The sequence below is a fragment of the Rhinoderma darwinii genome, unplaced genomic scaffold (genome assembly GCF_050947455.1).
Source record: "Rhinoderma darwinii isolate aRhiDar2 unplaced genomic scaffold, aRhiDar2.hap1 Scaffold_433, whole genome shotgun sequence".
NCBI classification, from domain to species: domain Eukaryota; kingdom Metazoa; phylum Chordata; class Amphibia; order Anura; family Rhinodermatidae; genus Rhinoderma; species Rhinoderma darwinii.
Genome location: NW_027463836.1, coordinates 27078 through 41422, shown reverse-complemented (window position 1 = coordinate 41422; position 14345 = coordinate 27078). Strand labels below are relative to the sequence as shown.

At 42.5% G+C, this 14345-nt stretch overlaps 1 long non-coding RNA gene across 3 annotated transcripts in view; it reads left to right on the top strand.

Annotated features, from left to right (window-relative positions):
* LOC142712967 (uncharacterized) overlaps positions 1-10946 on the top strand; it is a 31328-nt gene extending 20382 nt beyond the window's left edge. Inside the window, exons 1-5 of one of the 3 annotated variants that reach the window (XR_012870142.1) lie at positions 2057-2786; positions 2890-3036; positions 6220-6356; positions 7000-7288; positions 9573-10946. This is a non-coding gene — a long non-coding RNA (uncharacterized LOC142712967). Of the gene's footprint in view, positions 1-509; positions 656-2056; positions 2787-2808; positions 3037-6219; positions 6357-6999; positions 7289-9572 lie in introns of those variants that run through there. The other 2 variants (XR_012870140.1, XR_012870141.1) reach the window with 2 other exon arrangements.
* Positions 10947-14345: the final 3399 nt, after the last annotated feature.

Genomic DNA, 14345 nt, shown 5'->3' with positions numbered 1-14345 from the left:
TATACTGTATATAAAGTACTGTTCAGTTATATGTATATATGGGACGTGTCCTCACTGTATATATTGTACTCCCTCTTTACTGTCCTCATATATACTGTATATAAAGTACTGTTCAGTTATATGTATATATAGGATGTGTCCTCACTGTATATATTGTACTCCCTCTTTACTGTCCTCATATATACTCTATATAATGTACTGTTCAGTTATATGTATATATGGGACGTGTCCTCACTGTATATACTGTACTCCCTCTTTACTGTCCTCATATATACTATATATAACGTACTGTTCAGTTATATGTATATATAGGACGTGTCCTCACTGTATATACTGTACTCCCTCTTTACTGTCCTCATATATACTGTACTGTTCAGTTATATGTATATATGGGACAGGGTCCGCTCTCTAATCAGGATTTTTAAGGTGCTATGGATAAAACATTATCTCATACTATACCTTTTCCTGTAATATTATAATAAATATTGGATTTCTCTCTTTCTAAACAGACTCCGCTCCCACTGGACAACATGCAGGGCTCCCATGTTACGTCATCGCCATAGAAACTGTTCGGTTTCCAACCATCGTAGAACGGACAACTAACCGGCAACTGAAAGCTCCTCCCAATGTATTAATGTCACTTCTGTATGGACAGGTAAGATATGTCTATCCCCTTCAATGGGTTTTCCCATGAAGGACATTTATGACATCTCCACAGGATATGTCATAAATGTCAGATAGATGGGAGTCCCACCTCTGTGACCGGCGCCTATCTCCAGAACGAGGCCCCCTAAACAGTGGCGGATTAAGTAGGCCATAGGCCCTGGGCTGTTACCCAAACATGGGGCCCCCCTACTCCTCCGCCGCCCTGCCACTACCTTTTTGTGCAAGCATTAACAGATGGATGTTACGATTCCCCTTGTCAAAGGGCTGCGTCCCTACATACTGACAGTATCACACTGTGCAGGGACACATCCTCCTGACAAGGGGAATGGTAACACGCAATTGTCTATCAGTCCTGGACTGCACAAAGATATTTTGTGAAAGACAAGGATTTCCTATAAAAAACATGTCAGGAGAGGAGACAGATTCTCTATAAATCTAGTGACTCACAGAAGGTAAAGTAAAGCACCACACACACAGCCCCTGTCGATAGCGCCACACACACAGCCCCTGTCGATAGCGCCACACACACAGCCCCTGTAGATAGCATCACACACACAGCCCCTGTAGATAGCTTCACACACATCCCCCCTCCCCTTGTATATAGTGCCACACAGCCCCCTCTCCCCTTGTATATAGTGCCACATATCCCCGCTCCCCTTGTATGTAGTGCTACACAGCAATCACCCCCCTGTATATTGCCACATATATTGCCTCCAAAACAAAACATTGTACTTACCTTGCCCCGTTCCCGCGACGGACGGTGCGCTGCACTGTCTCCAGGCAGAACGCATGCTCATATCAGCGTGATGCAGTTACATCATCACGGCGGCCTGCCCAGGGAGTCTTCCCAGCACCTTATAGGCTGCAGTCCTAACTTGGCCTGAAGCCTATATCATTAATTCATATCTGCGTCCTGAGGATGCAGATACAAGTGAATGTGGCTGTCGCTAGCATCGGGGCCCCCTCCAGTTCTAGGCGCCAATGGGCTTGAGGGGGCCCGTGCAGCCCAGCCAATAAATGTTATGGGCTTGGCAGCCATGGGCCCCCTGGGAGCCTTGGTCGGCTGCCCGAGCCTTCCTAACGATGATCCGCCGCTGCCCCCAAACCCAGTTATAGCTTTTTGTGCTCATGCTGCTTCCTGGTCACTTCTTGATGACATGGTCGGAAGTTACAGAAACAGCGGTGAGTGCCTCGAATTTCTATCTTCTATATATATATATATATATATATATACATATATATATATATTGATGTGCTCAGGACTTCACCCTAGGATCCCCCCTTACTAGTAATAAAGGCCGTGCACCTGCATTTGGGATTTCAGATCCTCGCTGTCTTTTTGGATTATTTATCAGTTTGTTTTCTGTGTTTTTACAGATAGTGTCAGAAACCCAACTATGGATTTTAGAGCAAGAGAACAGTCATGGCTGGTTAAAGATGACTCCACAGCCACAGGTGTTGGCAGTCAGAGAAATATTAGGGAGCCACAGAACTCCTTCAAAAGCCTTGTAAATAAAAGAATGAAAGTTTGGTGGAACCGAGCATTCCTAGCAAATTATCTCCAACGGAACCTTATACCGAGGGGGTTACGCATACACGTTTTCCCATCATTTCCAATTGAAGATTTGAATTTTCCATCTAAATGGGAGGAGAACTGCAGTGCGTGTTCATTTAAAGTGATGGAGCTTCTTATTGGACTCAATAACACCTCATTAGAAAACAGGGATAACGAGCTGGAAAAGATCCAGCAAAAATTAAAAGCAGAGATGTCCAAAGAGGACTTAGAAACATTTAAAACACAATTGGATCAACAATGCCTCGTGTGGAGAAAAGAAATGGAGAGCAGAAAAACAAAGAAATTGATATGTGATAATAATGATTTTCAACAGAAGAAAATATATTGATGGAATGGGAGACAAAATGGTGAATCACTGAGTCTTTCCTCTTCTATGTGATCTTTGTCATCACAGAGCGGTCACCATGATATGACATTATGTAGTAGCGTGAGGTCTACACGTGACTTACCAAGATACAAAAGAAAACGGAACTAAAATCAGTCGTCCAACAGTAGGAGAAAAATGAATAAGGGATTAGATCAAAATCCAAGACATCAAAAGAAGGTAATTAACATTTCTATGCATCAATTATCTATAGGTGACATCACACTGTTGGACAAAGTCTTGACCTTTTCTCCCGCCTCCTGTTTTGATCTTTTCTCAGCAGTAAAAGATCTGCAATTTTTTGCACAATCTTTGATCTTTAAGAAATGGTATTTTAAAGAGGAAGGCGATTTATTTGTCACAGTTGAGGAACAAAAAACATTGCGAATATTTGAGAAACTCTTTCACCAAGAAGGGGGAATATCAGAAGGTAAGATTCATATCTGTATTAGAACCAAATCTACAAAATCCCCCCGTTGTCTATTTGCCCCGCAGTAGATCTTTTTGTCAAATTAGTCCCTGAAGATTAGCAAAACATTCCAAGGAAAGTTAAGAATGACAATCTGTCGAGTTCAGAGAGAGAGAGAGAGCTTGGAGAGGATTAAATCATGGCATGATGTGGTAGTAAAACCTGCCGATAAAGGCAGAAATGTGGTATTTTGGCCACACCAGATGTATATTTATGAAGCAAATCGCCAATTGAAAAAACTCCACTTTTTAAATAATGATATCACGGAGGTGGAGGTTGCTTTAGCAATCTCAAAGCTACACAATAATAAAATGCCGGGTCCTGACGGCCTATCGGCTGAATACTACAAACTTTTGCCAGATATTGTACCGACATTGACGAGGACCTTACAAGCCATATTTAGTGGGGAGATTGACCTGCCTAACTTTCATGCGTCCAGGACCATATTGCTTCCCAAACCTGACAGGGATCCAACCCTCCTTTCCTCATATCGTCCGATTTCCCTTTTAAACCAAGACTATAAGCTCCTAACAAAGATTTTGGCCGACCGCCTCCAAACCATGTTTGGACTGATCATTGCCCCAACCCAACTGGGTTTCTTAAGGAATAGACATTCCACTAAAGGTATCCGTCAGGTTGTAGCAGCCACGGTGTCTGCACTAGACCCCTCCTCCCCAGTGACCATGCTGCTGGGACTTGACGCGGAAAAGGCGTTTGACTCTTTATCATGGCCATTTCTCACAGCGGTGTTGCAGTCCCGGGCCTTCGGGGACCGCTTTCTAACATTCCTTTCACGCTCACAGGCCTGATCTACCACATCCCTTACCATCAATGGGCTTAACTCACCTCCTATCTCAATTTTCAGGGGTACGTGTCAGGCATGCCCTCTCTCACCGTTACTGTTTCATTTACCCCTAGATCCACTTCTCCGTCATCTCCAGTCCCTAGCATGTTTTCAAGGCATACAAATTGGAGATTCTCAAATTAAACTATCGGCATTTGCAGATTATATTTTGTTCTTCATATCTAACCCTGCCTCTACTTTACAACCAATCATCCAGGATATCCCAATTTATGGTGCCCTGTCAGGTTTCAAGATCAATCTACAAAAATCAGAAGCCCTAATTCTTAAGGGTCCCTCCAGGCCACTCTGGTCTTTGAAGAATGCATTTAAATGGAACTCTGATTACATTCCCTATTTGGGGGTACGCATCACGAGACAACCATCAAATTTATATCAACGAAACCTTAATCCCATTATTGCATATTTGGAATCCCAACTCATGGCTTGGAGGCACTTTACTCTATCATTTTTAGGTAGGGCTAATCTATTAAAAATGGTTGTCTTCCCTAAATTGTTATACTTACTACAATCCTTGCCTATATACTTGAGACCAGTTGATGTTAGGCAAAAGAGACCAAGAGTGAGCCTATGCATATTGCAGCAACATCATGAAAATGGAGGGATTAATTTTCCACAGATTCACTTATACAATATGGCAGCTCAACTACGAGTGATTGGAGATTGGATAACTGGTAGCTCCTGCTTTTCTAATTCTACATTGGACCAACAATTTTCAAAACCCATTTCCTTAACATGCCTCTTACACACTCCCTACTCGGCTCTATCACCTGATGAACGGGCTAACCCCCTAGTCATGTCCTCCTGGAAACATGGACCAAGGTCAGACAACACTTAGGTTTAAACCCTAGATTTTTCCTACTTCTTCCTTGGGTCCATAACTTTGACTTCCAAAATGCCAAACCCCATGTGGTTTTTCGTGGATGGGTTGGGGGGGAGGGGTTGACATGTATTAATCAGATAACTAACATGCTCACTCGTCCATACTCATTTAATGAACTACGTATACAATATGATTTTTTGGGCCAACACCCATTTTATTACATGCAGGCCTGTAGCTATGCTCACAAGGTCATTAGACACTTACAAGACCAAGACTGGGATGACTTCTTCTGTCACTTAACTCCATTTCATCAATGCCGAAAAAGACTAATCACTACCTATTATAACGTTTTAAGACAACCATTGGACTACACTAAATCGAGATCAGGCGTATCTTACTGGGTTGACCACTTAGATCAAACAACTCATGACGATGTCCTATCATCTGTAACTATGGCTGCCAAATACCTCCCATCAGATATGTCCTGGGAGATGTCTTTTAAAATAGCCCATAGGGCTGACGTGTCCGCTTATAGGGGCTTTCTCATGGGTAACTCCTCTGACCATTCGTGTTTAAAGTGTGGAGCACCGCAATTACATTGTCTCTGGTTATACCCAACTATTGTTGACTTTTGGCGAAAGATACAATATTTTGTGTCGAACACCCTGTCCATACCATGCTCCTCAACCCAAAAGTGGGGTCTCTTTGGGATACTGCCACCTTCCATGCTCTTTATCCCGAAACATCACAAACAACTGTTATATTATGTCTCTGCGGCTGCTAGGAAGGCCATTCTCCAGGTTTGGATAAATAATACACCCCCCACACATCGTATTTCCCTAGAAAATATATCTTCTCTTTTCCGAATGGCTTGGGTGGAAACCTCCCATCGAAAAGAGCACAAAACTGAAGCCTTTTTTAAGTTGTGGGAGAACTTTATACCTCTCTTACCACTTCATATAAAACAAAAACTGATTGCATGCTTTGGCTCCACAACTTGGTATCTGGAGCATCAGCTGTCTGGTGTGACACCAATCATGATCTGATTCCTTAAATATCTGTATTGAATCGTGGTAACGATGGGGATACACGTGTCCATCCTCTTCCCCCTCCCCCTCAATACTTCCCTTCCCCCTTCCTTATGGTTTATTTAGTGTGTTTCATCTCCTATGAATATTGACACTTTTTCAATTTGTCTTTGGGCTAAAATCTCTAATTCTGTCCTCGCTCCAACTAGGATCATTTGAAGTAATTTATACAAATTGTAGATTATATAATATGCAAAATAATGATATAAGTGTTCAGAGATGCTATTGCCATGGGACATATTGTTGAATTGTTGTTCGCTTGTTTGTTATGTTTGGAAAAATAAAAAATACATCAATTAAAAAAAAAACTAAATAAAAAAAAACTCCACTTGTTGTAGAAGGTTAACATACAATTCTTTATTATCCTTTAGAGCAAAGATGATCCACATTCTACAAGATGGTATGGATGCCGGAGTCCTCTCCAAGTCCCTAATGGAGGCACTGATTGTGACTGAGCCAACAATACAGACGCCTTTTCTACTACCCAAAATTCATAAGGACCCTCCAGGTAGGCCAATTATATTGTGTACCGGGGGGTTAACTCAGAAGGTGTGCAAATGGGTCGACCACCATTTAAAACCATTAGTGGAATGTCTACCTTCGTATCTGTGCGACTCTGCAGATTTGTTGTTGAAAATTGAAGAGATTCATTTAGATGACAGACATATTTTGGTAACTTGTGACATTGAGTCACTATATATCGGCATCCAGCATTCGGATGGGTTGCATGCAGTGGCCACCTTTTTGCATATGAGCAATATAGGAAAGACTTTTCAGAGTTGTTGCTCACCCTATCGGACATTGTTCTCAAACACAATTTTTATCACGTTCAATGGGTCCTTCTACCTGCAACTCCAGGGCACGGCAATGGGGGCAGCCTGTGCACCCTCATACGCCAACCTGTTCCTGGGGCTGTGGGAGAGGGACCTATTCCTGCCAGATCATGAGATATCAATGAACCAGCTCCTTTTCTGGGCCCGTTCATTGATGACATCTTCATGATCTGGCAGGGGACTTCGGATGAATTAATGGAATTCATCAGTGTATTTAACTATAATACACGTAACATTAAATTAACATGCAAGTGGAATCACGTTGAGATAGATTTTTTGGACTTGCTAACTAAAAGGAACCATAATGGTTGTCTCCAGACAGATTTGCATCGTAAAGAGACATCAACAAACTCATTTCTTCACGCCACGTCTTCACATCCCCGCCATACCATCGAAGCTATACCAACTGGACGATTACTGCGTGTTAAGAAAATTTGTTCAACTCATGAAGATTTGAAATTCCGCACGACTGAGTTAAGAAAGAGACTTGCTCAACAGGGCTGCTGCTGCCGCAATGTTAATAAAGCCCATTGACGACCACGTGCACAGCTCCCCCTCGTGCACAGCTATTACAAACTGTAACTAAAAATAAGGAATTTCTCCTAAGGTAAGATTTACGAACACGTATCATTTGGTCAGAAATGAGGGACACCTCAAACACATTTTGGCCGATGCTCCTCAATGATCCAATTCTACAGAAAGTACTACCAAATTATCTTGCTGTTGCACCATGTAGAGCGCGTTCTTTACGTGACGCAATAGTTCACAGTTACCGAACAGTGGAAAAACCGGGTAAATGTTTTGGAAAGATTGGTCCTAAGTGGGGTTGTAACCCTTGCGGCGACTGTATTAGTTGCCCTAATATTGAACGCTCTCAAGGTTTTGTTGACTCAAGTGGGTTGAAAAATGTTAAGATCACATGGCCAATTACATGTGGCACTACAGGTGTGATCTATCATGCAACTTACCCTTGCCCTAAAATGTATATTGGCATGAGAACCCGAGAATTGCGCTTTCGCGTAAGAGAACATGTTAGAGACATTGAAAATGCCAAAACAGTAGAGTATATGGAACAGCTGAAGACTATTCCACAACATTTTCACCTACATCATGCGTGTAACTCTAGACTTGTGAGAGTGAAGGGAATAGATCACATCAATACTGATATGCGAGGACGAGATGTAAAAAGAGGCTTTTGCAATCAGAATGCAGGTGGATATGGAGGCTTAAGACAACACAACCGAGGGGTCTCAATGAGAACATTGGTGTTGCTGCATTTCTCTGACTGCTACCAAAGCTTTTAGTTGGGTATTTTTGATTTTATGTTCTTATTTTGATTTTATGTTCTTATTTTGATTTTGATCTACATTTCTTTATTTATGTATACAGATTAGATATATGGTTTACGCTGCCTGTGTTGACTATGTCAACTGTGCAATTTTCGGGTTGTCATGATCTTCATCCTCAACAATGATTTCCTACTTCTGATGATCTTCACAAACAATAGAAAAGCGGGCTCTGTCTGCAGATCACTGCATTTTATATTCTGCACCTTTGAGGCTTGTTGTATTAGATATATCGACATGTAACTAAAATCTGCTTTGTGCCTGGCACTTGTAGTCCATTTTATTTTTTGATGCATAATACACACGTTGTTTTTTTCTTCTTTTTTCATCGCACACGCCTATTCACACTATTTTATTTTTCGTTTTGTATTTCTTTGATTTTGTCACCATACATTTATTACCTTTTCACTCTTTTACTTACACATGTTCTATATAAACAACACTTTATTGTGTTTAATATCATTTCTTACCTGTCACTTACCTACTATGTTCAGGTTGTGCACTCCATTATTCCTTTTGGCACGTATATATTGGTCTTTTTTCACACATTATAATTGATAATAATGTTCCACACTTGATTACTCCCTACACGTTGACACTCTTCATCACACATCACTTTGTGGCCATATATTTATATGTATTTGTATGATACATGTGCAATATATCTGTATAACTATCTTGTCTCTCTGTATTTTGGGTTTAGACTTGCAGACATGAAGTGTATCGCTATTGGACTGCCCGTACAGGGTTAATATCCTTCTGAATGCTTTTCATGCCTTCAATCACTGGTTGCATTCTGATTGGTTGTGATTGACCGGCCTCCGATTCGTCACCCATGACACGCTGGGTTGCTGACACACGTGACCGCGTCAGGTGACGCGCTGATGTGTTTCCGCCCCAGTGTCTCGTTGTTGCCGTTTCTGGAGTCCGGCCATGTACTCGACCACATATTGCCACCAATAGTAAACAGTGAGTGCACTGATCTGATTTATGGGCATATATATATATATCACCTGGATATATTTAAGCACCATTGGCTAGCGTTCATTTAAATACTGTGTGTGAACTATCAGCGCCACCCCCTGATGAAGGCATTTAGCGCTGAAACGTGCGTCTGGGTGGGCACTCCCTGTGTTGGTGCTCCTGAACAACCTTATTATGGGTATGTTATATCCCTCCATACTTGTTTTAATAGTTGATTCATTTTTGCTCTTACTTATGCGCTGACTGCTTTTTTGCACTGTATAGTTGTTTATTCCATACCATTTGGTATTTCTATATGACCTACATTACGCAGGTCTGTGCAGCCATGGGGTCTTATCTAATTCTTATTTTCTTTGTGAGTCACACAGTGAGCTGTCCTTTTCTTCTGTAGAGTCTTGTGGAGTCTTTTTAATTTAATTGTATTGACATGTAGCTTTTCATTGTTATTCCAATAAAGATTTTTTCCATTTTCTACACTTTTTTTTTGGTCGCATCAATTTCTTTGTAGGTTATATATTTGTCGTTTTTTGTTTCAAAATATTTTTCTTTTTTTTTTTTCAGGAGATCTTTATCCCAGTCTTTGAGATTTTAAAGAGTCCTGACAACACGTAGACCCCAGTTAGCAGCTAGAAGATTCCTGCATATACCTAGAAGATGACCACCTTCAACATCTAGAAGACACCAACCAGCACAGAGAAGGAGATCCTGGCTACAAGAAGATTCCTACAAACATCTAGAAGAAGAGACACATTGTAAATACTGGTGTGTCCATCCTAGCAGAAAACCCATGACGTCTGAACAGTGAGGAGAGAACTTATATGTTACTTCTGACTATATGATCCCAGGGTAAAGGAGCAGAAAATGCTGAGAAATATGGAGAGGCTTAGTAATAGTCAGTGCGCAGGATTCTCCATATGTGGTGATAGTCATGAGATGGTCACAGCTAGAGAAATACTCAATTCATTATTCATTTATCAATGATATCATATTAAAACATGTACTGAGACTACTATAGAAAAGAGGCAGGGATATTATCATCATCATCATCATTGGTATTGTTGTTAAGCTGAACGTAGAGAAAAAGTATTCACTGGCCGACCCCCAGATCTTTTGTAGAAAGAGTCCTGTTGAGACACTATCATGTAATGGAAGTTGGCACTTGAGTTGTACGCTACTAAAGAAGGAGAAAACATGAGGGTATAATGGTTCCACTACGTATGTAATATGACCGTTCTAGATTCGTTTTCCGCCTCAAAAAACCCTATTGAAATCAATGAGAGACGGAAGAATGCTGTGAACGGCCACGACCGTTTTTGACGCGTTTTTAAGCCCAAAAAAAATGCTTGCGGTTTTTTTTTTCCTTTGCCTGTTGAAGAAGGAGATAAAAATAACGCTTTAAAATGGGCATAAAGAACCACGTAGGAAAACACATCAAAAACTGTGTCAAAAAACGTGTGTGGTAAAAAAAAACACTTAAAAAAAGGCGGAGCTGATTTTTCCAGGCAGAATTTTTTGCCTGCAAAAAACTCCACATGAACAGAACCTTAAAAGCAAACAGGCTGGGAGGGTAAAACACTGACTGCATATTAAAAAGGCCAATTTCTCCCGGTTGAGGGCTGCGCAGCAGGAAATAGACTGGGAGCAACTATTGTCAAATAAATATACAGACACTACATGGGAATGCTTTACATGTACTTTAAGTAATTACACTGTAAAATATAACCCTATCAGTAACAAGTATTAAAAAACCCTAAAATGAAACTAGAAAAAGCTTGCTTCTAATGTTAAAAAGACAATAAATGACAAGATAAGAGGACACACACACACACACACACACACACACACACACACACACACACACACACACTTCCATATACACACACACCTACATACTTCCATACACACACCTACATACTTCCATACACACACCTACATACTTCCATACACACACACACACCTACATACACACACACACACACACACACACACACACACACACACACACACCTACATACTTCCATACACACACACACACGATATACACACACATACATACACACACACATACATACTTCCATATACACACACACACACACACACATACACACACACACCTACATACTTCCATACACACACACCTACATACTTCCAAACAAACACACACACACACACACACCTACATACTTCCATACACACACACACACACCTACATACTTCCATACACACACGACATACACACACATACATACTTCCATACACACACACACATATACACACACACACCCCCATACACACACACACACACACACACACATACTCACCCCCATACACACACACACAAATACATACTTCCATACACACACACACACACACACACCTAAATACTTCCATACACACACACACACACACACACACACACACCTACATACTTCCATACACACACGACATACACACACACACAACATACACACACACACATACATACACACACATGCACATTACACAAATTCATTTAGACATTACACACGAGGAAACATTATTCACCTGGTATATCCCTGCCGCTCCGGTGGTCTCGCCACTCATTTTAGCTGTCCTGCAGTGATGAAATTTCAGCTTCACGCACGTGACCGCTGCGTCAATGCTGAGGCCAGTGATTGGTTATAGCAATCATGTGTAGGTAGTTATCATGTCATCACTGCATGACAGCAGACACAGGCCTGCTAATCCTCTGAAGCAGAGGTGGATATATTAAGCGAGAGCGCTTTCTGTAAAGAACTTGGTTAGGGGTTTAGGGAGTAAGAGGGTTAGGAGATTAGCGGGTTAGGGTTGGAGTTAGGGTGTTAGAGGGTAAGGGTTTAGGGCGTTAGGGGTTTAGAGGGTAGATGTTAGGGTTAGAGGGTTAGTGTTAGGGGGTTATAGGGTTAGGTTTAGGGTTAAAGCTTTTCCAGAAGCGGAATCCCCAGCCAGAGCATTTTCCGATGCTCTGGCTGAAATTTCCGGCATCTTAAAGTCCCCAACATTGCTGTTTATATATGGACAGTGACATAAAGGTCTTTCTCAAGAGAGGAGTCCTCGACATGACCATTTGCTGCAAAGCGCTTTGTTAGGGGGTTAGGCATTAGGGTTAAGGGGTTGGGATTTAGGGGATACGTTTTTTTCAAGAGCGGAATCCCCGGCCAGAGCATTGCCTTGGATTCTCGCATTACAAAGCCCTTGACGCCACACTCCATATATGAATACTGACGTCAAGTTCTTTCTCAAGCCAGGAAGGAGTCCACCGCCAGAGTGCTTGCTGTAAAGCTCTCGGTTAGGGGATAGAGGGTTAGAGTTGGGGTTACGGTGAGGTGGTTTGAGTTAGGGTTGGGGTTATAGTTAGGGGGTTAGGAATAGTGTTAGGGTTAGGGGCTTAGGGTGCTTGGGTTAAGGGGTTTGGGTTCTAGGTTTAGGGGTTAGGATTGGGGGATAGGATTAGGATTTAGAGTTTAGTGGTTAGGGTCAGGAATAGGGTTAGGTTTAGGGTTGGAGTTAGAGTTAGAAGGTTAGGGTAAGAGGGCTAGGTTTAAGGTTAGGAGCAGAATCCCCAGCCATAGTGTTTCCGACGCTCTGGCTGAGGAATCCGGCATCTTATAGCCCCTGCCGTCACTGTCCATTTATGGACATTGACTTCAGGGGCTCATTCTAGGAGTGGAATCCCCGGCAAGAGTTTTGCCGACGCTCTGTCAAGGGATTCTCGCATTACAGAGCACTTAACGTTACTCTCCATATATCAACAGGGATGCCAAAGTCTTTCTCAAAACCGGAATCCCCGGCCAGAGTACTTGCTGTAAAGTTCTTGGTTAGGGGCTACATTTAGGGATAGGGTTTTAGGGGTTAGGGTTAGAGCTTTTCCAGGAGCGAAATCCCCGGCCAGAGCATTGCTGACGCTCTGGTTGGGGATTCCAGCATCTTAAAGCCCCTAATGTTACTGTACATGTATGGACAGGGACGTCAGGGGCTTCCTCTAGGAGCGTAATCCCCAGCCAGAGTGTTGCCTACGTTGGGGTTATGTTTTAAGTTAGTGGGTTAGGAAGTTAGTGTGTTAGGGGTTGTGGATAGGGGGTTGGGGTTAGGATTAGATTCAGGGTTAAGGTAAAAGGGTTAAGGGGTTAGGGTGCTAGGGTTAAGGGGTTAGGTTTTGGGGATTAGGGGTTGTGTTAGGGTTTAGAGGATAGTGTTAGAAATAGGGTTAGGGCAAGGGTTGGGGTAGGATTGGGGTTAGGGGTTGGGGTTAGGTTTTGGGTTAGCGGGTTAGGAAATTAGAATGTTAGGAGTTGGGGTTAGGAACAGGGTTAGAATCGGTGTAGGGTTGGGGTTAGGGGTTAAGGTTCGAAAAGGGTTAGGAATACGGTGAGGGTAGTGGGTTGGGGTTAGGAATAGGTTTGGGGTTAAGGGATAGGGTTTAGAGGTTAGGGGCTATGGTTGCGGTTTAGGGTTAGGAATATGGTTACGTTTAAATGGGTAGGGTGTTAGGGTTAAGGGGTGGGGGTTAGGGAGTTGGAGTTAGGATGCTAGGGTTAGGGGATAGGGTTAGGGTTTAGAGGTTAGTTGTTAGCGTTAGGAATAGGGTTGGTGTTAGGATTTAGAGGTTAGGGGCTAGGGTTGGGGATTAGGAATATGGTTAGGGTTACAGTGTTAGGGGGTTGGGGTGCAATTTTAAAGGAGTTAGGATAAGGGTTAGGGTTTAGCAGTTAGGGTTGGGGATTAGGGGTAGGAATAGGGTTAGTGGTTAGGGTTAGAAGATCAGGGTTGGGATTTAGGGTAAGAGTTAGGGTAAGAATTATGGGGTTAGGGTGCTAGGGTTAAGTGGTAAGGTTTAGTGGGTTAGGGGATAGTGTTAGTTGTTAGGGTTTAGAGGTTTGTGTGGTTAGGGTTGGGGTGTTAGAGTTTGGGTTAAGGGGTTAGGGGCTATGGTTAGAGTTAAAGGATAGGATTAGGGCTTTTCCTGACGCTCTGGTTAGGGATTCCGGCATCTTAAAGCCCCTAATGTTACTGTTTATATATGGACTGCGACATCAGGGGCTCCCTCTTGGAGAGGAATCCCCGGCCAGAGTGTTGACTACGCTCTGGCCGGGGATGCTCGCATTACAAATCCCTTAATGTCACTCTCCATATATGAACAGGGATGTCAAGGTCTTCCTCAAGACAGTCCCAGGAGTCCCTGGACAGAGCCCTTGCTGTAAAGCGATTTGTGATGGTGTTAGGGTTGGGGTTAAGAATAGAGTAAGGGGGTAGGGTTTGGGTTAGGGGGTTAGTAAAAGGGTTGGCGTTAGCAGATAGGGTTTAGAGTTCAGGGTC